This window comes from Choloepus didactylus, chromosome X (genome assembly GCF_015220235.1).
Source record: "Choloepus didactylus isolate mChoDid1 chromosome X, mChoDid1.pri, whole genome shotgun sequence".
NCBI classification, from domain to species: Eukaryota; Metazoa; Chordata; class Mammalia; order Pilosa; family Megalonychidae; genus Choloepus; species Choloepus didactylus.
The window spans coordinates 2134655-2158982 of NC_051334.1; the positions used below are offsets into that span (position 1 = coordinate 2134655).

The 24328-nt window shown below is 40.0% G+C and overlaps 1 protein-coding gene and 1 pseudogene across 6 annotated transcripts in view; both read left to right on the forward strand.

The window, feature by feature from the left end:
• The window catches only part of LOC119523146 (neuroligin-4, X-linked), a 394586-nt gene that overhangs the window by 117474 nt on the left and 252784 nt on the right, over positions 1-24328 (forward strand). The gene's annotated exons all lie outside the window — the stretch shown is intronic.
• Positions 17150-17978, forward strand: LOC119523147 (annotated as a pseudogene).

Here is a 24328-nt window from a genome sequence, read left to right on the forward strand (position 1 = left end):
TTACATGAGTTCACTGATCTCCAAAATTTTACCACATCTGCAATTTCAGTCAGTTCTCCACGTAAATGCTGAAACACAGTCCAAGTTAGAGGGTCACCCAAAATCAGACTTGGATTGTGTGCCACAGGATCACAAAGAGTGCCCCACAGAAAGAAATTCAAGGACCGGCTTCATTATATTAGTAGTTCCAGCACGTTACCTTTGTCATTATGGAGACAGAACATGCCGTTTGCTTGTGAAGTCTAGGTCTGGCTGTGATTCGAGGCGTTAAACCAACATTTGGAAGCCACACTTACCTGGAGACTGCCGAGCTGGCTTCGTGTGTTACGGCCCCCAAGTAGCTGCTTTGTGCATGTATGAGAAGATGGATAACGGCATCTAGAACCAATTAGCGTTCTCATTTCACCAGCCACCTGAGTCACGGGCTTTCCCGTAATGAACTATTCAAACCAAAAATAAAAAAGAAGGAAAGAAAAGGAAAAAAGGAAAAGACAGGTTGAGGATTTAAATTGCTTTCACAATACATTTGACAGCCTCGTGTCTCTGAGCCAGTGGTTTATAGAGGTAGCTTTTATGAACAGTGAGCACATGTCAAATGCGATACCTCCTTGTGAAAGAGAAGGGACCGAATTAGACCACCCTGGAAGAAAAATCAATAGCCTCCCTGATTACAGGACCCTGTATGTGCAATTGTGTGGATTGAAACTATAAGCTATTTGGCCCTTCCATTGTGGTTTGTATTGAATGGGAATTTGCAAATATAAAAACCAGCAAAATGCTACCTAATGAAAAGGCAATCTAAACTCAGTTATAAACCTAGTTCCACTTTTTAGGCCTGTACACTGTTTGCGCCCTTGTGCATGCAATATTTTACCCATCTTACCAAGAGAATGAAGAACAGGATAGGGGTTAAGACAGAAGACAGCGATATGTGAGTGTTGGATTTTTACTGGGGAGCCTTTGATGCTACCTGCCTGAATGTTTGCAGAAACAACAAATCACAGTCTATAAGGGCAAGAAGTGTATATGTGTGTGTGTGTGTGTTTGTTTGTGTGGTAATATTTATATCAACTTGAGAATCAGTGTGGAAGACTAGATATATTTAATTGTTGGTTATTTGTTGGATGAATGAACAATGCAACACACTGAAATTATGGTGTCTTGCTGATTCCCCCAAAGATCTTTCCTCAGGGTGCGTTTCAGTTTGAATCAATGCATTTATTTAACAGCACAGACAGTGGTATTGTGTATTTGGAATTCCAAATTCCATTTTGAAATGTCAATTTCCAGGTTGGTCTTTTTGCATTGATCAGATTGGCTCAAATTTCTAGGTTTCTACTTCCATATAATGTGGAGATGTAATCATAGAGTGGAAAACAAATAGCCTATATTCCAGGCATTTATATGTATTTATCTTTATTATTCAAAAGTCACTTGCATGAGGAAAATCATTAGAAATTTCTTTGTAGTATAATAGTTTTATGAAACATACATTTTCCCACATCAAACAATAAATACATCAATTCTTGCTACAGGTGATTCTGTTAATATAAATTGATACTATGATCTATAAAATCTAGGCATGTTTCTATAATCTATTCCCATAACACATTTCGCTAAATAATTTAAATTTTCAGAGGTTATGAGCACTTGAAAATTTTGTTAATTTCAATTTGATGTCAACATGAGAGACTAATGAGTTAACTTGAATTGCATATGTAACCTTTTGATAGATGCTCAAATAAGGTCAAAGCCAGTCAGGAGACATGGACTATCATTGTTAATAAGGTATAGGCATGATTGTGTGTGTGTGAGACAGAGAGATGGGGAGAGGGGAGGGGAGAGAGGGGCCAAGGGAAAGTGACTTTTGGTGAATACTGCCAAACATATGGATTAGAAACAGACTGTTCAATTCAAGCTGAGAATTCTGAATCTGATATAAAAAGTAATGACGAGTTCATGTTGGTTTGTTAGTGAGGTATGGCAGTGTTGACTCTGGAATTCAGGATATCTTCTCGGTCCAGGGGTAGACTGAAAGCGGAAAGACTAGTTATTGAAATACCCCAAGTTTCTGTTAAGGACCTTTAATGTTTTGCAGAAGTGGGGCATAAAATGAAAGGGGAAAATATGACACTTGTGAACAAAATGCTCAGATGAGACTCTAATTAAAGGTAAGAGAGTGGAAGAATGAAACAGTGGAACAGTGTCTCTGGTGATAGAAATAGGTACTTCTTCTCTGTCTCCTTTGACAAGTCCCTTAAAATCTTGTCCTTGAGAGATTTTCAGGAGAGAGTGATCTATCCATTCTGCCTCACAGGGCTAAAAATACTGGGAAATATCAAGACAAATATAAATGAAAGTCATTATCACCAGTCTTTCATTGTGGGATGGTAATAACAAATGCCATTATGATTTCTATGAAAGTGAAATTCTGTTTTTGTCAGGAATAAAATTGAAGGGAAGATGTGTTAAAGAGGAAATTGCAGAGCATAAGGCCTCTCTCCCATCTTTTTTCTCCTAATGAGGCATCTGACTTTTTCAACACTATGATCTAAGTAAATATCCAATGATGTTTGGTTTAGGACCTATTAAATGCAAAACCTTGAGATTTGTGGTGGACCCAAAGGGAGGAGATATAGCCTATGACCTCCAGGGATTCGTGGATGTGTGGAAGCACATCAGTAAACTTAGAGGTAGAAAACCAGAAGCATCCTCATTAGGGAAACCAAGAAATCCCTAGGGGAGTTCAAGGACAGGCTATTTCAGGAGAATTTGATGGTAGCTCTAACTGGTTGAGTCTGCCTTGAAGGAACCATAGGATACAGAAGGGATTCATCAGAGAGTACCCTGATAAGTAGTGCATTTGAACATAGAAGCCTGTGTTGATTCAGTGCCTTTTGTTGTGGTTGTAATCACTTGGGTATTAGTCTTGGAATGAGAAAGAGGGGTTATGCATTAGTATAGCACAATTGTTAGCAATGTCACAGTACAAAATTTCCCAAGTTTTCTGTAGCTACTGACCCTAAGGCTTTCTATGGTAGGCAGATCACCTAGGATGAAAGAATGACAGCACACCTCCAGGCAGTGATGTGGAAAATCGAACGGCCCTCTTTGTCCTCATTATTTCTCTATGGAACGAGTTCACTTATCTTATAGACCAGACTAGCCCCAAATCAAATACAGACAATTTTGAATCATAGCATCATGTTTATCTTTTAAAATCTCTTATCCTCTCAGAAATCCTTACAACCAGTTTCCTACCTTCTATCTTACTCACAATTTGTGTCCAAAGGATAGAAATGTAAACTAGCCCTTAACCTGGCTTTGGGGGAGAAATAGAAATTTATGAAATCGATGCTGGGATAGCCCAAGTTATTTTGAAAGTTGTGAAACAAAACTGGGGGTATGGTAGGGGTGTAGCTGGGCTTCAGGAACACTTGGAACCAGTAACTCAAATGCCACCGCTGAACCCCATTCTGTCTCTTTGCTTCTCAATATTGTGGCTTTGACCCGTCATTCTTTCTCAAATGTGCTTCCTCCAGTGCATGGGGTGTGGAGTCTCCTCTCATGATTGTAAGTTACATCCTATAATTCTCACCACCAACAGCGTGGAATAAGCTTCTCTGGTTCTCTAGGAATTTTTTTCACAATAGGAGAGTTTTGATTGGCTCAGCATCACAAACCCACACCTGGGTAGGGGTAGAGTAGAGGAGACATTGCAGAAACCTGGGTGACCAGTTGGTTGGAACAGGGAGAAATCCAGCTCCTGGAAGAGGCAATGGGTGATGGGCAATCAGTTTTTCACTGAAAAAGATATTTAGACCACTTAATACGTAACAGGTGTGTTTTAAATGCTGGGGTTACAAGAAATGCAAAAAAAGACACGTTTTAAGGGATGGGCACTGTGGTGAGTTAGAATAATGCACCATCCCCAAAGCTGCCCACATCCTAATTTCTGGAGTTGTTAATATTGCTTTACATAGCCAAGAGCAATGAATGTCGAAGACGGAAATAGGGTTGCTAATTAACACACCTTAAAATATTCTTAAAATCCAAGAGATTACATACTGGATTATCCTACTGTCCCAAAGTAATAACAAAGGTCCTTAAATTTGAAAGAGGGAGGCACAAAGTGAGAGGAGAATCAGATTGCTGTAATGTGAAAAACATGGTGTCTCCCATTGTTGGCTTGAAATGGGAAGGGGTCCAGGAGCCAAGGAATGTGTTGGTCTCCAGAAGCTGGAGAAAAACAAGGGCAGCTCCTCCCCTGGAGCCTCCAGAAGGAACGCAGCTTTGCCAACACCTGGACCTTAGCTCAGTGAGTTTTCTGACTCCAGAACCGTAAGATAATAAATGTGTGTTGTTTTACACCACGAGGTTTGTGGTGATTTCTTTCAGCAGCAAGAGGAAATGAATACAGCACTTTGCTGCCCTTTATTAGTATTTGAAATTCACAATAAAGTATATGTCGGACTAGAAAATAAGTCAAAGTAATGGGTAAGGGGTCGTTTCATTTTAGACCCTCTGAACCCCTCACTATTTCTAAGATTTGAATTCATTTACCTCCCTTTCCGCCTCAGGACCACTGGTGGAAACATGCTTTTCTTCTCAACAGTGAACAATTACATCTTGATACTTTCCCTCAAGCAGGGCAAGAAGGTGATATCAGTTTGCTGGTGGCAGTGTAAACACACGGTGCACCTGCTGTGGAAGACAGTTTGGTCATTCCTCAGAAAGTTAAGCATAGAACTACCGTATGACCCAGCAGTCCCACTAAATTGACAGCATGAATTTGGACTGATATTTGCACACAGATGTTCATGGCAGCATTATTCACAATCGACAAAAGATGGAAGCATCTTAGGCTCCATCAACTGATGAATGGATAAATAAAATGTGGTGTATTCACACACTGGAATATTATTCAGACTGTAAAAGGAATGCAGTTCTGATGCATGTGGACAAACATAGACGAACCCTGACGACATCCTGTTGAGTGAAATTAGCCAGACACAAAAGGACAAACATAGTATGATCTTACTGATATGAAATATTTAGAATAAGCAAAATTTTAGAGTCAGAAATCTAGAATGTAGGTTACCAGGGGACGGGGGTGGGGATAGAGAATGGGAAGTTAAGGCTTAAAATGTACAAGAGTTCTTATTTGAGATGCTGGAAATGCTGTGGTATGGATTGTGGGTGACAGTAGCACAATGTTGTGAATGCAATTAACAGCTCTGCAATATTATCTGAATGTGGTTAAAAGGGGAAATGTTAGGTTGTATATATGGTAATAGAATAAGACTTTAAAAAATTCCATGGAATGCACTATGCAGTGAATCCTAAGTTAAACGGTAGACTATGATTAAGAGTACAAATATAAAACTTTGCTGTCATCAGTTGTAACAAATTGTACCATACCAAAGCTGGGAGTTAATAATAGGGTGGTATATGGGAATCCTGTGTTTTATGCATGATTGTTCTCTAAACACACAACTTCTATAATTAAAAATAGAAAAAAGATACACCAATGTGACACAGGAAAGAAATGAAAGCTATGTAATATTCTCAGGCATCTCAAACAGGTTTCCAAAATAATTGACAGTAGATGACAGATAGCAAGCCATCCAAATTGTCTTCTTCCCTCATCTGTTGCCATGGAAGTCTCTCTCCTGGTGGCAGTTGTGTCTCTAAGCGTCATCTTTGCCCACTTAAAACCACTGCTAACCTCTCTTCTAAGCCAACTCTGCAAGTAAACTCACTGCCCTACCCCCCACATGGGACATGACTCCCAGAGATGAGCCTGGTGTTGGCATCATGAGATTGAGGTTGCCTCTTGACCAAAAGGGGGAGAAGAAATGGAACAAAATAAAGCTTCACAGGCTATGAGATTTCAGACAGAGTCAAGAGGTCCTTCTGGGAGTTACTCTTAGGCAAGCTTCAGGCTGATATTACAGATTGCCACAGTATGCCAAGCCCCAACCGACAGTATTCCTGAAAACCCTGGAGAATACCCTGGGCTCTAAGACTCTAAATGTTTTACTAGTAAGTTTATTTTTTCAGAAACTTAAGGCCTCCAGATTGTTCCTTTGCCAGATAGGTTCTGAAACCCAGAGGTCTATCCAAGAACATCAGCCTCCAGATTGTTCCTTTGCCAGATAGGTTCTGAAACCCAGAGGTCTATCCAAGAACATCAGCCAGTTCCATTCCTCTACCCCATAAGGTCAACACCCCTTTTCCGCACAAAGAAATTAACGTGGTCATTGGCCAGATATCCCTGAAGATTGAGAGAATGATCACATTTCAGGGAGAAGGTGTAATTTGGATTTAACCAATGACTGTGAATACTGACTCATTATAAAAATACTTGTTTTTAGTTTCTAGTGCTTTAGAATAGCTAAAAGGAAATACCTGAAATTCTTGAACTGTAATCCAGTAGCCTTGATCTTTGATAATGATTATATAACTATGTAGCTTTCATCATGTGACTGTGTGATTGTAAAAACCTTGGGACCAATACTCTCTTTATCCAGTGTATGGGTAGATGAGTAATGAAACAAGACATGCATGAAATATAATCAATAGTAATTTTCTAATTAAAAATATAAAGACTAAAACAAAACAAACATCAATGACCACCAGGAACTATGGCATAACTAAAAGTCTTATGAGTAAAAGAGTTTATAAGAATTATAAACTAGAATCTACATGTTAAATAATGTGTCTGGCTTAAAAAAAAAAAAAACACACCCACTGTAAAAAAAACTCCTTGGGGCTCCCCACTCCGTTGCCTCTAGACCTCCAGATCTTGGTCTCTTCTGGGTAAAATGAGGCTCTGCCCTTTTTAATGTAAATCCAGTTCCTTCACATAGCTCAGCTTGTTCAAGAACTTGGCTCCTTGGATGCCAGTGCTGGGCTGCAGCCTTACCAGTTCGGTGACCTTGGGCAAGTGACTCGGTGTGTGTGAGCCTTCGTTTCCCTGTGTGTAAAATAGAGGTGTGGTGGGAGGCTGTAGGAATTAATCCATGTGAAGTGCTTGGACTAGCACCAGCTCATAGCAGCACTCTGCAATCTGATGTCAGTGGAATATACCCAACAATAGAAAAGTGAGCCAGATTTCAGCTAGATTTTACATGCATATTGGACATAATATGTACATCAGCCCAGTGCATGACAACTGCTTGTCTTCCGGGACACACTTTTTGTAGTAGTTGAAATGAGGTGAGGAGCAAAGTATTTCTGACCATTCTGAGTATGACTTTAACAAAAGGGAATTTAGAGGGAACAGAATTTTAGAAAGAGCTGAGTATTATTATTTCTGATTTATTCCTAACCTTTATGATTTTGAACCTGAGTCATCACAGGGATTTTTAATGTCATGCATGAGTTACAGAAATTATTCATCAGGGAAACTTTAAAAGGTATTTCTGGAAAGAGCATTTTAAAATATCATAAGACAATAGTTCTAATATTTTTGTATGAATTAAGGAGGAATCAATTTCATTGCCTTTTTCATATAGGCACAAATTGTATGTATACTGTGGTGCACTCTAGATAAAAAACTAAAAGTTGGCTATAATTTAAGACAGACATGTTTTAACCAATCAACACGATATTCAACGGTTTGAAAATATTTAAATGATTCCAGTTTTCATCTTTCAGGTGGGTATTTGACATTGTGTAGATGTAGCTTATAAGTGAAAATAATTATGAAAGTTTATTAAGCAGATGCCTCTGTAACAAGGATTGATTGAAAAGGGTTTAGTATTTTGTGAGCAGAAACTAGTGTGAATTTCTGATATCATGTTTCTCTTTCCCAGATTAAAAGTTTTCAGCAATTTCAGCATGGAATGATAATCTTGTTGAGGGTTTAGAAATCACATATATTTAGAACATTCCTGTTTGGGTAGTACAAATTATGATTGTTTGAACAATTAAAATCATTTCCTAAATGAAAAGGAGTTCACCCACATTTGTAATTTTCTTTTAAATGTATTTTAATTCAATTCCATCTGCAGTTTAGATTTTTTTCATAATAACTCAAAACCACCTAGTCTGTATTAAAAACAATTTTTCATTTATAGTGCATATCATAAGCAAAATTACCCAAACTGCCAAGGTAAAACTTTAGGTGCAACTACTCTGCTGGACTATTTGGCCATTTCCAGTGATTTACTAATTATTTGCTTGTACAGAGTCTTGCCTCCTAGGGAGAATTATAGTTTTATTTGTTGCCAAGTGACACTGCCAGTTTGGACATTATCATTTATTTTCCATGTTGTCTTGGCCAAATCATTTAACCTCTTTAATACTTAGTGGCTTTGGCTATTTATAAAATGGTATTAATATTATACTTGCTCTGAATTTTTTTTTTTTTTTTTTAGATTTAGAGTGATTTGGTGGTAAGCTACTGCTTTAGAAATAATCATAAAATAGAAGATCAGTGCATTCTTATAAATTTAATTTTATGTTAATTTAATGTTAATCTCTTTAGGTGATATTTCATGGGAATATTGAGTTCTTTGTTTCTCTGAATCAGTGACTGGCTGCTGGGGTTGGGAGCAGGTCTCTACCTTCTTCATCTGCTTTTAGTTTTCCTAATCCAGGATGTTTTCATAATGAAGCAGTTTAGTATTTTCTCCTTTATGTTGAAGAATCCCTTTCTTTTGTGAAGTAACATCCAGCCTTCAACTCAAGCAAGCAGATATTAAGAGTTTGTTAACTTCAGATTCGGGGATGATAGAGGGTTTGTGAGATGTCAAATAGCAGCTAAACTTAAATAAATCATAACAAAAAATCACAGTGAATTTATAAATAAAGCAGACAAAACATCTGAGAAACAATGATTATTCACATTCTAACTACTTGTTTCCGTCAAGATGAGATGATGTAGTCTCTATATTAAATTTCAATCTTATATTCTGTGTTTAGGTTCAGAGAAGCATGTGTAGATTTCCACAGATTAGAAAGTAGAGGCAAAATGAAACATTGAGAGAAATTTCCCTGTTAGGTTTCAAATATCTGATTACTGTTGGTGGTAGAGATGAGTGCTGTTATATGGTGTGTGTGTGTGTGTGTGTGTGTGTGTGTGTGTGTGTTGGAAGAAAAGCCCCTAGAGAAAAATCCACAATTCAGTGAAGATCCAATATATTACAATTTTCCAGGAAAAACCAAATCAAACACGTAAAGTACTCTACAGCCCTCCCCCACGCCTTGCTTCCTGAAGTCCCAGTTAAGCAGTACGCCTTCGTCCTCTTGGTCTGAGAGTGAAATTGATCAGACGATAGTCACATTGTCTGGGGAATTCCTGTCCCCATCAGGAAGGAAGGAACACTGGAAGTATTGGCTTATCTCAAGTAAAGGAGCTTTTGTCCTGGGTTTGACAAGATATTAAAATTGCGTGTCCGTGCACTCTTGTTTCCTTCTTCGTTAAAGTGAATGCCCTTAGCTCAGTTCTGCTCCGGCTCTCTTTTACAACATAATCATTCAATCAGCCAGCCAGCATCCAATATTCTGCTAACATCCTATCTGCTTGGTATGCCTTGATTTTAGCCCAAACTCAAGCCAATTCATCTACTGATCTGATCCTGATCTCAACTGAGACTCTCTGTGTATTTTATTCTCTCTTCCATTCCTTAATCTATCTCGTCAGAGCAATTTTAGGTCATTCATTATATGACTGTTAATAAATCAGTATTGCTATATGCAGAGCTTTGGGCAATTCAAAATAAGAATGTAAAAAATATGTAAGCCATTTGCTGGTCAAAGGGATATGCCCTATTGACCTGTGACCCAACAAAACCAAGGTTTCCAGAAGGGCTCAATACACACAAAGAATTCAGGGAATGCTTTAGTGTTTCAGGGGAAAATAAGAGGAGAATCTGAAAGTTGACGTTTTCCAGAAAGGGTCCGTGATGAAAGGGTTTACATCCAACCTTGAGACAAATGTACAAAGACTAGTCAAATGTGGGTAGAAGATGTAGAAATGCTTTCCAAGCTCTCTGCAACTAAGCTCCTTGTTTACTGCTTCTTTGGAAGAACCAAGACATAGGAAGTGGAAAATGGGGGAGAAGGGAGGGATAAAGCCTTGACAAAACCAGAGGTAGGTGCATCTATAATATAATTTGACATGCAAAGTACTCACTTGGGTGTTTTTGCATTGTTGCCTTTTGGCATTGGAGGATCCATAAATGGAATTCCATCCAAATGTAATCTAATATACATTTTTCTTCCCAGCAGACTGTGCAATAAGGTTAAATCAAAGAACAGGAGGTTCCATTCTTTCTGAATTCAAATATACTTTTATCATTTGGAATTTAAATCATTAACCTAAAAGCTTTCAGATCCCTGCATATATTATCTAGCAAATTGCTTTCACAGATCTTTATTTTTAAATGGATTAATCCAGATAATTAATATGGAATTAAGTTATGTTTATCTTGCATGTTTTAAAAAATAATTTAAATTCAAAATTAGAGTAGACCTTAGAGAAAAAACTGGTTTTCCTAAGAAAATTAAAATGTTAGGAATCTAAAACTTTGATTAGATATTTCACATTAAGCTAAAATCATATAATAATGAGATCAGATTCAACCATAGCATATTTTGCAAGGATATTTGCATTTCATTCATTTTTACGTAGGGGATTTTGGGGTATATTCAATGTCATACTTGAATATTAGTGATGGAATCAACTCAGGACTTCAATCACAGAATTATAAAATCTTCCGCTTGGAAGGAGCTTCAGGGGCCATTAAATCGAACTCTTTCCCAATGCAATATTTCCCTTTTCATTAACCCTTTGACACCCTAAGCCAAAATGGAAACGCCTCCACTGAGCTCCCACAAATTCAATTTAGTCACTGTATTATGAGTCTATACCTACTAGTCAACCACAAACCGTTTGAAGGCAGGGGCTGTTTCTGAGATCCATGAACGAATCAGTCTACTTGAAGGCACTGAACAAATGAATGAGTGGATGTTAGTTGGCCATGCAGCTTGTCTTGGATCCTAGCCAATGAAGATGTTTGCAGCTTTGTAAGGGGGGTTCATTCCATTATTAGAAAATGGTTGACTGTGTATACCTGTGAAATGTCTCTGGACAGAACTGAAGCAATTCTGAATGTTTCTGCCCCTCACCTCCATTATATTGCTTTAGAAATCTTTGAGACAGAATATTCTATTCCTTCTGGGTAGTCTTTCTATGCATCCCCAGGAGCTTTACCTCTCTCCTGCCAGTAGTTTTGAGACTCTCATCATCTGTGCTAGCCTCCTTTGGACAGGCCGTAAATTGGCTATTTTGTTCTTATGTAGGGGTCTTGGAACCACACAATTACTCCTGATGAGGAAGAATACGCAGGCATTTGCTCTCATTCAGCACACCATTTGCTATAAATATTCCCAGAATTTGCATTATATATATTTTTTGGCAAGTGCATTAAATTCTTAGCTTGTCTATATTGAGCCTGCAGCCCCATGTTTACATATATATGTATTTTAAATATAACATATTTAGTATTTTCGTTTCCAGGCTGCTAAAACAAATGCCATGCAATGGTTTGGCTTAGCAACAGAAATTTATTGGCTTAAGTTTCCGAGGCTAGAAGACTAGCTTCCTTCGGGGGATTGCTATCTCCTGGCTGGCTGCCGGCAGTCTTTGGGTTCCTTGACTTTCCTGTCATGTGGGAAGGAGCACACATGGAGGTATCCTCTTGTTTCTCTTCCAGATTCCATTGAGTTCCAGATTCTGGCTGCTCTGCATGGCTTCTCGCTCTCGCTCTCTGAATTTCATTTTGTTTATTAAGGACTCCAGTAACCTGGATGAAGAACCATCTTGAATGAGATGGGTCACACCTTTACTGAAGAATTCTCATACAAAGGCCCTACTTACAATGGGTTCACACCCACAGGAATGGATTAAGATTAACAACATGTATTTCTGGGGTCCATAACTCCAAACCACCACAGTTAGCAGTATGGTTTGTAAAGTAAAAGAAAATATGATACCTTTGCTTCCTTGGATAGACTATGAGCATTCACTGGCTCACAGCCATTTGCAGCCATGGCTCAGTTCCCCCACAGGTCGTTGTATGCCCAACCGATGAGCAGCCAGGCCGGAAGCCCATTTGTTGCACGTTTCCCCAAAATACCAAGTCCCTGTGGTTTTGAAAAGGAAGACAGCATAAATGGTGATAGAACGGCCAGCAAACTAAATTGGTATGTCATTTTGAGAAGGCAGTGTTTTGCCTCTTTGGAAATACAGTAGGCTATAGCTTGACTGAATGGAGATAGTATCATTTCCAAGAAATTAGTTACAGTTCACAGGTTGAAAAGTGCTAAGTTCCTCATCAGAGAAGGTTTCCTCTAGATTTAGGAGACAGTGAGTTTCCACCGGCATTCTATTCAACTTACGGTTTTGTAGTTTTTTATTATTATTAATCACCACCATCATTGTCATCATTGCTGTCATCTTGATTATTACTACTATTTTTATCATTTTTTAAATAAAATTAGTCATGAGGAAGAGGTATTATGAGGTCTTCCTGGAGAGGAAGTTGGGATCTATGAGATTTGAAATTGTTATTCTAACAATTGTTGTTCTATTCTATTCACCATTTGGAATCTGTGTTTTAAAATCTTTTAGAGGGAAAGCTGTAGCAAGTACTCCTTATAACTTTTCTTTGGTGGTGGTTTTTTATTGACCTGGATTATATAATTGCCATCTATACTTCCTGCCTTTGGCCAGCATAGGTTGGTTTGCATTCTGGTTCCGAAATTCCTCTGTGGGGACCCACTACTCTCTCCTTGAGGGAGCCCCCCTGATACCTTGAGTTCCTGGATATCTTCTACCCCTCTACTCACTGGAGAAGTGAGATCTTGGCTTCTGATCCTTTAGAGCAAGGACTTTACAACTGGTGGACTCAATGAACTAATGGGCCCCAAACTCAATTCAACCTTCTTCTACTGAGCTTTTGTTCTTCAGGATAAAGTTATTCCACCACTCCACTTCCTTCCAGTGGGCCCAGATATTCCTTCTGAGACATTTTGATCCATATCTAATGGATTTTAAGGATTGTCAATGTTCCCTGGCAAGAACTAGGCACCACCATCACTATTCATTTTTTTATCTATTTTTTTCCTTTTTTAATTTATTGACATAAAATGAACCATTTTAAAGCAGCCTAAAACAATGTTGTGCAACCACCATCTCTAATTACAAAACATTCCTATTGCTCCAAAATAAAATCCTACACATATTAAGCAGATTCTTGCCTTCCTCCCTGTCTCAGCCCCTGGCAACCAACTATCTGCTTATTGTTTCTATGGATTTCCTTACTACAGATATATCATATAAAAGGAACCAAACAGTATGTGACCTTTTGCATCTGGCTTCTTTCACATCATTTGATTTTTTTCAAGATTCATCCAAGTGGTAGCACGTATCAGAACTTCATTCCTTTTTATGGCTGAATAATATTCCACTGTATGGATAGACCTCAAGTTGTTTATCCATTCATTTCTTTGAATATTTAGCTGTTTCTATCATTTGACAATTATGAGTAGTGCTGTCATGAACACAAGGATTTTTTTGAACACCCATCTTCAATTATATCCCCAGGAGCAGATATGTTGGGTCATCTGGTATACCATCATTCCTCCTGGTGTAGGCATTTGTGGAGCACTGACTCTTAGATGGAACTCAATGATCCTTACCTCCTTGTATCTCTGCTTTTGTGTCTTCCTCTTCCCTTGAGCGTGGGTAGGACATGTGACTTGCTTCTAACCAATACTATATGGCAAAGGTGATGTCATGTTGCTTCCATCATTATGTTGCTTGTGATTTGTGAGTTACCAGCAGAACATTTCTTTTGCTTTCCTGGTTTGTATGCTTTGATGAAACAATCTCTGGCCAAGGACCATCCGGGAACTGAGGTCCCCAGACCAACAGGCCCCAACAAATTGACTCCTACTAGTTACTATGTGAATTAGCTCTTGGGTGAGACCCCAGCCCTGGATGACACCTTAATTGCAGCCTCATGTGAGATCCCCAGGCAGATGAGTAAGCTGCCTAGATTCTTGATGCACATATGCTGTGATAAAATTAATGTGCGTTGTCTTAAAAAACTGAGTTTATGGTAATTTGTTACCCAGCATTTGATAATACAGCAGGAATGTAAGATAGATGGATTTCAAAAATTGGCCAGGTTGCAACCCTCCTTCACATACATAGTATATTTTTGTTGGAGGGATATACATTTTAAGACTTATCTAGCTGTAATTACTTAAGAACTATTTGATGGCAAGTGAAAGAAAGTTACATTCAATTAAGGGGTAAAAAGGGGATTCATTGGCCCAATTTATAGAAGTCTAGCAAGGAAAATTGAATGCTAAGCAACCAAAACCCATCAATGTCCACTTTCATCCCTCTTATTAGAGATAGTAACCAAGTGAAAATCATGGAATGGCTTCTTTGGGCAGGAGATGAATGTGGATGGTAAAACCATTTCTTCCATTTCTTCTCTTTATATTAAAAAGGAGAGTCTGGAGATTTGAAAATGAGGAACCTTACTTATGTGGTGGCAGTGTTCTTGCAAGCATCTGGAACTTTTGCAGACATACACTGATAAAGTTACAGGGAAATCTCTCAAATCAGGATATTCATATTAGGACATCATCAAAGCAGCTCCATATTGGGAGTCACATCCCAGAGAGCCTCCTGGGTCTGCAAGCTGTTAGCTGGTGGAAAATGAGAACTAACCTGAACTGTAACTCCAGGTGGAAAATTTGACCCAAAGTGGGTGAAGCTGTTTAGGACAGAATGTAACAAGTAGATAGATGTGGTCATCTGTTTTCAAAGCCTCTACAACCTTTAGGTTCCAACTAAAGGATTAGGTTGAATGAATGATCAGCAATTTTAGAGAGTTGATCTGGGGAAAATGAAATTGAATTTGAACAGGCTTCAACCAAAGCATTTAGCAGGGGGAAGACATGGGAAGAGTTGCATTGTAGGGCTTTAGGCAAATTGCTGGCAGTGTGGAATCTATTTCTCTCCCAGCATATTCCGCAAGAAACACAGGAGGTTGCACTGAGCTGCCTCCTTCTGCTCACTGGTCTTTGTTGTAGGAGTGTGAGGTGGGTGAGGGTACAGGTTATTAATGTGACTCTTGGGCTCAGAAGGTGAGCTAGATCTCCATTTCTTGTGTATCTCTGAAAATCCGAGTGAGTTCCACCAACAGCCTTCCTTAGCTGGAGAGAGGATTCACAGATGTCAATTTATGAAAATTGAGAAGTCCAACTAGGTCAAGTGTTTAGCTAAATAACTTTTTTGGAGAAGGGAAGCAGGGGTGAACAATATAGCCCAGGGCTGAAACTTGATTTTGCAAATCATGTTCTACTGGAATGCAACCATGCACCCATTTAGGTATTGCCTGGGATTGCTTTCATGCCATAAGAGCAGACCTGAGTAATTGTGACAGACACCATATGGCCCACAAAGTCTAAAATATTTATTATTTTGTTCTTTATAAAGAAAGAGTTTGCTGAATTCAGATGTTAAGGGATGTCTTCATGATGCCATTTGGACAATATTCTAGTTAACATGCAGACACGAATGACTGAGTATAAAAGTTCCATGCCATAGAACACTTAGACTCAAAATAGTCAGGAACTTTTTACAATGCAGATTCCCAGGCCCATGGAATCAGAAACTCTTGGGAATCCCAAGAATCTGCATTTTAATGAGCCTGAAAGGTGATATTGACAAAGATGGTTCCTGTACATTTTGTTGTTCATTTTGTTTTTTAAGCAATAGTGCCATAAAGCCAAACCTCAAAAAAAATTAGACCTGAAACATTTTAAACCAACCATGTACATACCATTTGCATAAGAAAATGCACTTTTCTACCATTAGAAAACAAAAAGGAAAAAAATGATAAAACTCATCAAAGAAAGTGTGGTCCAAATTGCCTAGACCAGTATAATTTTCTGGGATGACCTCCAAGATAAACAAGTTTCAAAGTGTATCCGTGGTGATTTGATGCTGTATATACCCCAGAAAAACATGTTCTTAAATCTATTGCACTTCTGTGGGTTTTGGATCTATTGTAAGTAAATCCTGTTTTGCTGAGGTTACTTCAGTTAAGAAGGTATGGCCCACCTCAATGAGGATGGATCTTAATCCTATTACTGGAGTCCTTTATAATAAAAAGAAATTCAGTCAGAGAGAGAGAAAGCCGTAGAGGAAGCAGCTAGAAGGAAGAGAAAGCTGCAGGAAGCTACATCAGTGGAACCCAGAAGTAAAGGGAGAAACCAGAGGACATCACCAGGTGCAATGATAGAAGAGCCAAGGATTGCCATCAGCCAGCCCCAGAAACTACAATCTTTGGGGAGAAAGCATCGCCTTGGTTTGGACTTTCAGCTTCAAAACCATAAGCTAATGAGTTCCCATTGTTTAAGCCAACCCATTTCATGGTATTTGCTTATGCAGCCTAGGAAACTAGTGAGCTAAATTTAGAGGCCTGCAAAAGAGATGATTAGCTATAGATCTTTAAAACATTAGGTAATCTTTTGAAATCAGTTTCAACAGAAGCACTAACAGTCCAGTGGGCAAAGAGCCCCCCAAAAATCATTAATAAAATAAGTATAGATGATAATAACAGTGGTGTCTTAGTTTGTCTGACTGCTATCACATATATCACAAACTGTGGTTTTGGCTTAAACAACAGGTAGTTATTGGCTCACAAGAAGTTTTGAGTTAGAAGTCCAAAGTCAAGATATCAGCAATATGCTTTCTCCTGGAGTCTGTATATCCTGGTGCTGGCTGCGGTGGCCCTTGGGATTCTTTGACTTGAATCCCTGCCTCATGTCACATGGAGATGTCCTCTCCTTTCTTCTAGCTTCTGTGACTTCCCAGTTCTCTTTATAAGATAAGGCCTTGAGTGTTCTGTATTAAGACTTAGCCTCAGCAGATAGGTTTGTTGGCTTACTCCTTTCTTCGCAATGATGCTGAGGAAGCATCATTGAATTCTTTCTTCCCACTGCCATCACATCTAAATCACAGTCTCCTAAAGAGCCTGAACAGCTGCGGAAGCTTTTCATCAGAGGGCTAAGCTTTGAAACAACCAATGAAAGTCTCAGGAGCCATTTTGAGCAATGGGGAACACTCATGGACCGTGTGGTAATGAGAGAGCCAAACACCAGATGTTCCGGAGGCTTTGGGTTTGTCACGTATCTGCTGTGGAGGAGGTGGATGCAGCCACGAATGCAAGGCCACATAAAGTAGATGGAGGAGTGGTAGAACTAAAGAGGGCTGTCTCAAGAGAAGACTCTCAAAGACTAGGTGCCCACTTCGCTGGGAAAAAGATCTTTGTTGGTGGCATTAAAGAAGACACTGAAGAACATCACCTAAGAGATTATTTTGAGCAGTATGGGAAAATTGAAGTGATTGAAATCATGACTGACCGAGGCAGCAGCAAGAAGAGAGGCTTTGCTTTTGTAACTGTTGATGTTCTTGACTCTGTGGATAAGATTGTCATTTAGAAATACCATACTACAAATGGCTACAACTCTGAAGTAAGAAAAGCCCTGTCTAAGCAACACACGGTCAGTATTTCATCCAGCAAAAGAGGTCCAAGTGGTTCTGGCAACTTTGGTGGAGGTCGTGGAAGTGGTTTTGGTGGGAATGACAGCTTTTGGTCGTGGAGGAAACTTCAGTGGTTGTGGTGGTTTTGGTGGCAGCTGAGGTGGTGGAGGATATGGTGGCCGTGGGGAGCAATTTTGGAGGTTGTGGAAGTTACAATGATTTTGGCAATTATGACAATCAATCTTCAAATTTTGGATGCATGAAGGGAGGCAACTTTGGAGGCAGAAGCTCTGGCCCTTATGGTGGTAGAGGCCAGTACTTTGCCAAACCATGAAACCAAGGTGGCTATGACAGTTGCAGCAGCAGCAGTAGCTATGGCAGTGGCAGAAGGTTTTAGTCACTGACAGGAAAGAAAGCTTAGTGGGAGAGGAGACCCAGAGAAGTGACAGGGAAGATACAGGTTATAACAGATTTGTGAACTCAGTCAAGCACAGTGGTGGCAGGGCCTAGCTGCTGCAAAGAAGACCTGTTTTAGACAATAGTCATGTATGGGCCTAAAAACATGAGGACTGTATTTGTGACTAATTGTATAACAGGTTATTTTAGTTTCTGTTCTGTGGAAGGTGTAAAGCATTCCAACAAAGGGGTTTAATGTAGATTTTTTTTTTTATACCCATGCTGTTGATTGCTAAATGTAATAGTCTGATCATGATGCTGAATAAATGTTTCTTTTCTTTTTTTTTAAAGACTTATCCTTATTCAGTTGGGTTACACCTAAACTAAAAATAACATCTTCAAGAAGTCCTGTTTACAGTGGGGTCACACATGCAGGGACATGGATTAAGATTGAGAACATGTGTTTGTTGGGGGACATAATTCAGCCTACTCTAAGTGGCAATAATAATGAAAATAAGGATGATGATAGTGATGTGAAAATGGTGGTGATGATGGTGATGGTAGTTGTGATGGTAGTGATGATATTAATGGTGGTTGTGATGATGGTGATGAGTGTGATGTTGGTGATGCTGGTGATGTTGGTGAGGTCTATGTGGTGATAGTGATGAGAACCATGAGGGTGATGGTGGTGGTGATGATAATCATGGTAATGGTAATAATGATGGTGAAGATGATGTTGATGATGATGTTGATGGCAGTGGTGAGGATGATGAGGATGATGATGGTGATTGTGATGCTGATGGTAATGATGGTAATGGTGATGATGGTGGTAATGGTGGTAGTGATGATGGTGGTGGTGGTGATGGTGGTAACGGTGGTGGTGATGATGGTGATGGTGGTGATGGTGATGGTGGTGATGATGGTGATGGTAGAGATGGTGATGGTAATGATGGTGATGGTGGTAATGGTGGTGGTGGTGATGGTGATGGTGATGATAATGGTGGTGATGGTGATCATGATGATGGTGATAATAGTGATGGTGGTGATGCTGGTGGTGATGATGATAGTGGTGATGGTGGTGATGATGATGGTGATGGTGGAGATGGTGGTGGTGATAATGGTGGTGGTGGTGAAGATGATGGTGATGGTGGTGGTGATGATGGTGGCGATGGTGAGGGTGGTGTTGGCGATGGTGGTGATGGTGGTGGTGACAGTGATGATGAAGGTGATGATGGTGGTCATGATGATGATGGTGGTGATGCCAATTTCCAGGTATGTTGATGGTGATGATGATGATGGTGGTAATGGTGGTGGTGATGATAATGGTGGTGATGGTGATCATGATGATGGTGATAATAGTGATGGTGGTGATGCTGGTGGTGATGATGATGATAGTGGTAATGGTGGTGATGGTGGTGATGATGATGGTGATGGTGGAGATGGTGGTGATGGTGGTGGTGAAGATGATGGTGATGGCGGTGGTGATGATGGTGGTAATGATGGTGAGGGTGGTGATGGCGATGGTGGTGATGGTGGTGGTGACAGCGATGATGAAGGTGATGATGGTGGTCATGATGATGATGGTGGTGATGCCAATTTCCAGGTATGTTGATGGTGGTGATGATGATGATGGTGGTGATGGTGATGATGATGATGGTGAGTACAATGATGGTGATTGTGGTGCCGATGACAGTGATGTTGATGATGATGATGATGGTGGTTGTGGTGGTGATGATGTTAAGGGGAAGAGGTCAGTGATAATGCTGCTGATGTTGCCACTGATGGTGATGATAAAGTTGATGATGATATGAGTTAGTATTTAGTGAGTGAGTTTTATACCAGTCACTGTGCTAAAGACTGAACTTCTTCTCTCATTTAATCCACTTGACAACTCTCCAAAGCACCATGCTACAAATAGGGGAAGCAAAGGCAGTAGAGGATAAATACTTACTCAAAGTCATCCAGTTTGTAAAAGGAATAAACAAATTTAAATCTGAGCCTATCTGACTCTTTCATTTGTAATTTCTCTAGGAAACAATTACAAAGTAAGTTAATAAATTGAAACACCAGTTCACCTATAATATTACTAAAGATTTCAGAAGACGTATTATTGTCAGAGAGAATGCATGCACACAACTTTTTCTGTAGTTGTCTTTGTAAAGTGGTAAATAATTTTTGCAAAAGGAACATAGCAAGATGTATAAAACACATGTAAGTACATGAGTAGAAAAAAGACATGAAGTACAAGGCCATCTTTGCCAGAAACAAAGAACTGAGGACAGAGAGCAGAAGTGGTCTGTCTTGGATCTTTCTTCTTTCAGTGCTACAGCTGACAGCACCCAGATCCTACAGTGATGACCTGTTTCTGGCCACACAGAATCCCCTTGTCACTTCCAGAAACCACGAGGAAGCACACATGGTAGCTGCCTGTCCTGCCTTCCAATCCATCCCCCATCCCAGCATACCTGGAAATTGGCAGGTGATTGACTGGGTATATGGAAAATTAGAAAAGTGGGAGATGAACATACACTCTCCCACCAGTTGACACAGAGGTCTCCTTCGGACTCTTGTCCATGACTTAGTGAAGCAGCACGAAGTCTGTGTTCAGATTCTGCTCAGTCATTTGGGTGACTTCAGGAACATTATGAAGCCATCATAGACTAGTTCCTTCATGTCCACACGACCTCTTAGTCCTTCCCACCCACACAACCTCTTAGTTCCCTCCAAACATGAAGAGTTTCTGGCTTAGTTATTAATGTAGACTTTTGGTACTAAATTATTAGACTATTTAATAATATATTTAAAAAGGTCACACACATGCACAGCATTTGAAAAGAGCACATGACTGGGTGTTGAACACAAGGATGCTGTGTGGACAGCAAGATATTTAGGAGACACGGCTCTTGCAAATTTTAAAGATCTCAAACTTCTTGCACATGGTCCACATATGATGAACAGGAGTATTTAATTGTATAAACACCTGTATGCTGTTTTAGTCACAGCCATCTTTTAGGAATACCTCAACCAGGTAGTTGAGCATAACCTCCATGCTATCTTGAACACTGAGGATCTTGTCTTCCATCTCTGTCAGAATTCTTAATGTAACTTAATGGCAGAAAAGTAACACTGAAAACTATGGAATATATCACTAGGCTAATATTTAAAAAAAAATCAGCTTCCTCATAGATAAATGCATACCTGCCTAAAATGTTAGTGATGGCAAAATATTGGTGATGTCTGCTGCTCAGCCATATTTTCTATACTTGGCACTGTTGACATTTGGGGCCACACCACTCTTTGTTGTGGGTTCTCTCCTGTGTGTTGTAGGGTGCCTCTCAGCAGCCCCGTCCTCTGCCCCCATCCTCTGGTTGCCAGTAGCACTCCCTCCTGCGACTTGACAATCAAATGTCTCCAGACATCATCTCTGTCAGATGTCTCTGAGGGGCAGAGGAACCCCAGTTGAGAGTCCTTGGATTAACCGGTTGTCTCCTCGGAGTTCCCTGGATTTAACGAGCCTCCTGGAAAACCAGCTGCTTTCTTCCAAGTGCCCAATACCAGCTGCCTTCTCCCTCAATTCACCCCCTTCTGGAAGTTTCCAACAGATGGCTTTTGAGCTCAGCTCGTTCTCTGATCTCCTTCTCCTGGGTCCCTGCACTCCATCCTTCCAATACACCAGATACAGCCCCACCTTAAACCTTTGCTCTAGCTCTCCCCTCTGTGTGCCTCTTTCCCCAGATTTCTGCTTGGTAAATCACTCAGGTTTCTTCTTTTTTAAAATTTTTTACAAACAGTCCTCCCCACCCCTTCCTTCCCCTAGTGACATCTAATCTGTTTTCTATTTCTGACAATTTTTTATTTCTAGTTCTCTCTTACAAGGGATATCATACAATTTTGTTCTTATATGCCTTGCCTATTTCATGGAGCATAATGTCTTCAAGGTTCTTCCATGTTGCAGCATGTGTCAGAACTTCATTCTTTCTTGTGACTACATAATAAATAATATTTTATTATGTATGTCTACCACATCTTGTTTATCCATTCATTTGTTGATGGAGCCTTGGGCTATTTCCAGCTTTTAGCTATTGTGAATAATGCTGCTATAATCATTGATAATCTGTTTGTGGCCCTGTTTTCACACTTTTTAGGCATATACCTAGAAGTGGGATTGGTAACTCTATATTTAGTTTTTTGAGGAACCACCATATTGTAGCTGCACCATTTTATATTCCTGCCAACCATGCACTAGAGTTCCAATCTCTCTGCATCCTTTCCAACACAACTCTTTTCCATTTGTTTTTTTAATAATAGCTATCCTTGTGGGTAGGAAGTGGTATCTCATTGTGGTTTTAATTTGCATTTCCCTAATGGCTCATGACGTTAAGCATCTTTTCATTTTTGTTTATTGGCCATCTATATTTCTTATTTAGACAAACGTCTATTCAATTTTGCCTACTTTTTAATTGGGTTGTTTGTCTTTTTGTGGTTGAGTTGTAGCCATTCTCTCTGTATTCTGGCTGTTAAGCCCTTCATATGGTTTGAAGCTATTTTCTCCCATTCTGTAGGCTGACTCTGTTGTTTACTCAGATCTTCCCTTTTAAACAAGATCTACACTGCCCCTGCTGGGATTCTGCAGGTTGTTCACCTTCAAGCTCTCCAGCTTATCCTTTTTTCCTTGATTCATTTCCTTTTTTCCCCATAATGTTTTTTCCCTTCTAGTATGCTATGCAATCTACTCAGTTTTGCTTGTTATTTACTGTCCCTCTTCGTCTGCTGGAATGCAAGCTCCTTGAGGGCAGGCAACTTCTTATATTTGTTCCCTAATGTTTCCTAAGCTCCAAGGACAGAGCCTAGCCTTAGAGTAGCTATTCATTAAATAATTACTACTAATGGTCACATGCATGATCTCTCCACTAATAATCGCACTAAAGGTAAACTGTGTTAATTTAACAGAACTTTTCCATAAGAAACTTTGTTTTTATTGCCAAGACCCTGTTACTTCTCTTGGCTCCACGTAAACAGAACCACCCCAGAGACATTTCACATGTAATACATTCACAGCTCGACCACTGATTTCTCTGTGATGCCCACCCCATCTTAGCAAAAGGCACCCCGTCCCTCCAGTCCCTCAGATGAGGCAAATGTGTGATGTACTGGACCATATGCCCAGGTCAAGGTAAGGTAGACCAGATGGCTGCCCTTGGGAAGGTGCTTACCATGGTGACCGGAAATGAGCCCTAACACTGGGTGTGGTGAAGGTGGACTGAAGAGGTATGTGGGGGTCACAGTGCTGCTGACCCTGTGCCTGGGACGCCCAATGAGTTTAACAGAGGGGACATTTTGTACAGCATTTTGGGCCCTTGGAAGGATGTAAACCTGCAGAATAGAGCTTCTCAACCAAGTGCAGTTTATCCCCCCCAGGGGACATTTGGTGATGTTTGCAATCAGTTTTGGCTGTCACAACACGGGCAGAGGAGGTGAGGCCAAGGATGCTGCTGAATATCTGATGGTGCCAGGAGGTATCCAGCCCCAAAATGACACTAGTGCCAACATTGGGGAACCCTACTCTTGGTCAAAGGTCTGCCTTACTAATTTTTTTAATGCTGGTTCTAGACCAGTGTTTCTCAACTAGGGTTCACATTTGCCTCCCAGGGAACACATGGCACCCTCTTGGGACCATTTTGATCATCACAACTTGGGAAGGGGGAAGCGGATGCTTCTAGAAGATGGAGCCCAGGGATGTTACTCATCATCCTACAATGCACAGGAAACTCCCTACAACGGAAGGTCATCTGGCTCCAAATGCCTGTAGTACCAAAGTTGAGAAACCCTGAGGTGGACAGTAGACCCAAGTCATGCTAGGAAAGGGTCACCAGGAAAGGTTCACTGTGCTTGCAGCAGGGAAGGCAGGTTGGAATGTGGAGTGTGACTGTTGGGACCAATGCCCGAGAAAAAATACATCGGGACCAAATTAAAATCAGTCGCCAGTAGGACAGAGAAGTAGAAAGAGTCCGACATTTCTTGACTGATTGCTAAGGATGAGATCTGCATGAATTGTCTTGTTTATCCTATTTGGGAATTATGTTGACAGCCAGAGGCCCGTGAAGGAACATTTTTAAGCCGTCAAGTGACAAGCTCTAATTTGCATTTTTAGATTAATTACTCAGACTTCTGGTTACTTGTTAACTTGCTCAGCTTGGCCTGGGGACACATCTAGATTGTGTACTTTGTTTTATTGCACAGAGAGGAGTGCTGCCCCTTTGTTATCTTGGCCCACTGCCTGAATTTCTGATCACTGAAGACTTATATGTTCAGGTTAGGGCATCTCATTTCCAAGAGAACGTGTTCAATTTT